This window comes from Camellia sinensis, chromosome 11, assembly GCF_055761805.1.
Source record: "Camellia sinensis isolate YWXY chromosome 11, ASM5576180v1, whole genome shotgun sequence".
Lineage (NCBI taxonomy): Eukaryota > Viridiplantae > Streptophyta > Magnoliopsida > Ericales > Theaceae > Camellia > Camellia sinensis.
In genome coordinates this window covers 13,226,721-13,231,361 of record NC_138971.1, presented here as the reverse complement: position 1 = coordinate 13,231,361, position 4,641 = coordinate 13,226,721, and positions in this window count along the sequence as shown.

Here is a 4,641-nt window from a genome sequence, read left to right as displayed (position 1 = left end):
TATTAGTTTAAGTGATCCTGAAGAGGTTTTTTTTTTTTTTTTTTTTTTTTTTTTTTTTGTGTATTACCCTACCTTAACATACTCTTTTCTTTTCTTGCAAAATATACACAAAACATGGTCCAAAATTAGTACCATCCATAAATATGGTCATATAATCAAGTGAATACATGCATCAAATAGGACACTAGTCGTTTACCTTTTCTGATGGAACACTGGTTCCTGTTGTACCATGCTTTCAGCTGCTTGTTAGACTTGTTTAGCATTTAGCGCAAGGGCTATATTTTCTGGACATCATGCATTTATATACTCTTTAATTGTTATTATTTTTTATGGTCATGGGTTTAAGCTACCCCTTTTTATGTTTGATTTTGGTTTGTAGCTTGAATCAATCTTGTACTCATCCTTAAAGTCTTATATAGTGTTGCTGTTGCACTTGGCAATTGGAAGGAGATCTTTAATTTTAAGGTGGCACAATTGCTGTTGTCTGCTTTAGCTAGTGTTTTGTTTATATGTTTAGTTTTTTTGTTCCCCTTCTCCCACTCTAGTCTATTTTTAGCTGATTTAGTTTGGCAAAGGCTTCAAAAACCATGATAGAAAGAGGACCCAAATAAAACTAAAATCAAGCCTAATAGTTTGCACATACTAGATTTTTATATCTGATTTCTACAATTTTCAGCAAGGCTTGAATTGTGGGGCTCTAAACCAAGCCTTAAGAAGTAGGGAAATAGGAATATAAAAAATGCATTTGTATCCGAAAATTTAGGGTCCAAAAATCTCTTTCAAAATAGGTAGTACAAGCCTATAAAGATTGGTTAAGGAGGTTAGTCATGGGTAAAAAAGCTAAAAGTCCATAAAGCTGCTGTTACAAGTTTGACAAGAAGTTTACACGCAACCATTGTAATGATTAATAGGTGTATCTCTAAAGAGGTCACCTTTAAGCTAAGAAAATTGCAATGCTGCCGTTATAACTAGAACACATCTATATAAGCTAGCCTGAACTGTAAGAATGCTCAACCAGATAACCAATTTGACAGAAATCTTGTTTTTATCAGTAAGTGACTATTCCTTCCCAAGGTAGCCTCAGACCTTGATTACATCACCAGGTCATAAAAAAAAGGTGGGAAGGCGTTTGAGTAAGGTCCCCAAATCTTTGTTGCCTTAGGACTCTGGTGATGTGGGATTGGTAGTATCATCTTGAGAAATGAAGGTTTTGCTGTGAAATGGCACTATGATTCCCTTGTGTCATCTCGGGTTATTGTTAGAATCCCCTCAACACTAACCCGACCTGTTTGTAACTCACCCTTTTTAACTCGAATATGATTCACATGACCCAATTAACATGCAAAACCTATTTATTTTGCATACAGCCTGTGTAACCCATTAACAAGAATAAACACATACATCGTCTACATCTGCATGGAAATATCCATGAAATATCTCACAAAAAGTTCACAAGTAATCCACAAAAGTGAAAACTAGATCTCAATCACCATAAATAGTTACATAAATATTCTGGAGAACGATTTATAGGCCAAATAATAACGAAACTAACCATGTGGTTAGTCATGATTGGCCTCACACGGGGACCAATCATGGTCGACTACATATGTCGGTTTTTACCTATGTTTCTGCCTAAGCAACATTACTCTTAATATTGTAAACCAGCAGAACTTTCAATGAAAATATATAACTAAAATAGCTCATAATTGACTCCAATAACTGCTGCACTACTACCTTCAAATGAGTAGCTGTGTCAAATTCGTGAAACCACGGGTTTGATACTAATCTGACCTGTCTATTTTTTGTGTTATCGTGTTGGGCCTTTTTTGGGTTCAAGTCGAGAACGAGCAAACCCTAACCCTCTAATTTTGTGCCTTGTTCGTGTTGTGTTGAAAATTCCTACCCCTAATCTTTGTCACTAAGGAATTTGACTTGAGAGTGAATTCGTGTTTATGTTTACACTGTTGTAACTTTTGCAGGTAAGGCATGCTAATAACTCCAGATATATATCTGTGTTTATACATATCTTCCTGGTAATTTTTTTGTTTGAAGAGCATGCCTCTTGTTTTCTAGTTACTTTTTGGCTTCACAACTAGCTAATTATGTGATATATATTTATTTTGAACACTGTGTGATCATCAACTGTCTTGGTGGTACTATCAATACCTTGGTTTCTCTCTGTCTTATGCTTCTCATGGGTGTTTGAGCTTTCCCTTCAAACCCACTAAAGTAGGAAATGCTTTCTTCTTTCCTTTTTTATTCGTTGCCCCTTAAAACAATAACATTCATCCTTTAATATGCAAGGGTATAATGGTAACAAGGGTATAATGGTAAACTTGACCAACAACCCTTTCTTCCTTCCTCCTTGTTCAATGAAACAAATGATGTCAACTTTCTTTCCCTAGGGATACCTCTGCAACAATCCTAGGTTCGTTTCCTAGTTTTGATCCGTCAAGCCATTGTACTCTTAATTGAAACCCATGCCCACTAACCAGTAAAATAAAACCATTTAATCAAATATGATCCTGGTCTTGTCTTGATAACATCACCATATATAATTAAAGCAAAAACAAAAACAAAAATCTTTCTTTCTAACATTTATAGGGCAGCACAATCAATCATCCTTGGAATAAGTTAAACCTTGATCCATGCCATTTTCCCTTGTGAATTTACGAAGGCGTGGGTGACTTCAAAAGAAGCAGCATTACACACATCATTTGAAGTTTCTAATTCACTTTATTACACATGGAAAATATGTTACCTTACAATGGCAGATAGGAAACATTACACACACACACACAAGATGGTGCTAGATTGGTGATTCAAGGATCCTAATTGTTTTGATCTTTCTATTTGTGGCATTGGCCACTGCTATGTGGGGCCAGCGGCACAGGTAGAGATATGTCATTCTTGCTTGTATACACTATGTATTTATGTATATATCTGAATATATATGTGTGTGTGTGTGTGTGCGCGCGCGCGCTGGAAATGAGAAATTATGGACTTCAGGTGAATGTGTGGTACATTGCAGTGGAGAGAGGGACTTACCGTTCTCCATAGAAATTATCTCACAAGGCTTGTTGAGGTTTTCTTTTTTCTTTTTCAGTAGTTCTCTTGGAAGTCCTATTTTGATAGTCTTATTGACAATTCAAATGTACAAATTTTTCCTCCTGATAAGAATATTTGGGATGCTTGTGTTGTGTACCTCTTTAAGGTTAAAGTACTTGCGTGGACATTGACTCATAAGAAAAGAAAAGGTTGAGTTGGTACTTGTTTCCAGAATGGTGTGTAATGTACAGGGGGGCCAAAGAAAGTATGGATAATCTATTTTTGCACTATCCTTGGCTCTATCTTTATTGTGGAGAGTATTCTTTTTATGGAGGATGATTGGGTTATTCCATCCTTTAGTGAGAATTTGTTGTGCATTGATTTTACAGGATTTGGTTCAAATGCTAAGGCTCAGGCTCTTTGGAGATGTCTCGTTTGTGTGGTTCTTTGGACTTTATGACTAGAAAGGAATGCTAGGTCTTTTTTATGGGAAAAAGTGAAGATGTTGAGAGGATTTGGGGGAAAAATTGTTATTTGGCATATATATATATATATTTTTTTTTTTTTTTTTTTTTGGGGGGGGGGGGGGTTGGGGGTTCGGTGGTCCTTTCTCTTAAAGGGATCCTGTTGTTTTTAATTTCTAGAGATTGGAGTGCTATTTGTAGTGTGTCAGGATCCTTTTCTTGTACCTTAACTGTTCACTTAAATAAATTTCTTTTGTTGTCAATAGAAAAAAAAAATTTGAAGAAGAAACAAGAACGAAATTATACATCCATGTGTTTATGCAAGTGAACAAGACATAAGAGTTGCAAGCATTAAATCGAAACAAGTCGTTACCTATGATTAGTGAAGTGGTAGAGTCAAAATATTTGATATGAGGTGAATTTGGAACATCTTCGATACGCTTAGTAACAACTTTTGGTAGAAATCACATAAAAGATTGATCTCCTTAAATTACTTGACTGTCATTGTTTATTTGACTCTCGGTTTTGCTGCTGTGAAGTGTATGAGGGATATTACCTAAAGAATTAGCTAGATGAATCGACTGGATTTAGTGCTTCTTGGTTCTCTTTTATATACTTTTCTGCTATTGTAGACCTGCTATATAGAGAGATAAGTTTATAAAATATCCACTCTGAAAGGGTTGTTTGTGACTATATTATAATTATACCATGCAATACTGATATAAGAGAGCCATTAATACTTTTCTGATCCAAAACCTCAGTAGTTGATATCTATGGTGCTTTCTCTGCCAGTTATTATGTTCTCTCTAGAATAAGTACATAGGAAAATCAATGTCTTCAGTTGCTCTGTTACAATGTATATATAATCCAAATTTTGTTGTGTTGCTAGGTTTCGGATAGCCATGCTAAATGTCAGCCATACTTGGTATCTAGAGGCCAATGCAGCTGCACGAGATAACCGTTGCATGTATAATCATGATGAGTTTTGGTTCGGTTAAGTTTAATTTGGAGTGGAAGGAAAAGAGAAAAATTATATTCACAACATGGTCATATGGATTAAAAGTTAACTGTAGGATGTTGCTGATCAACAAGATGGATGGATTGGATTTATGTATGCGAGTCAAGTTGA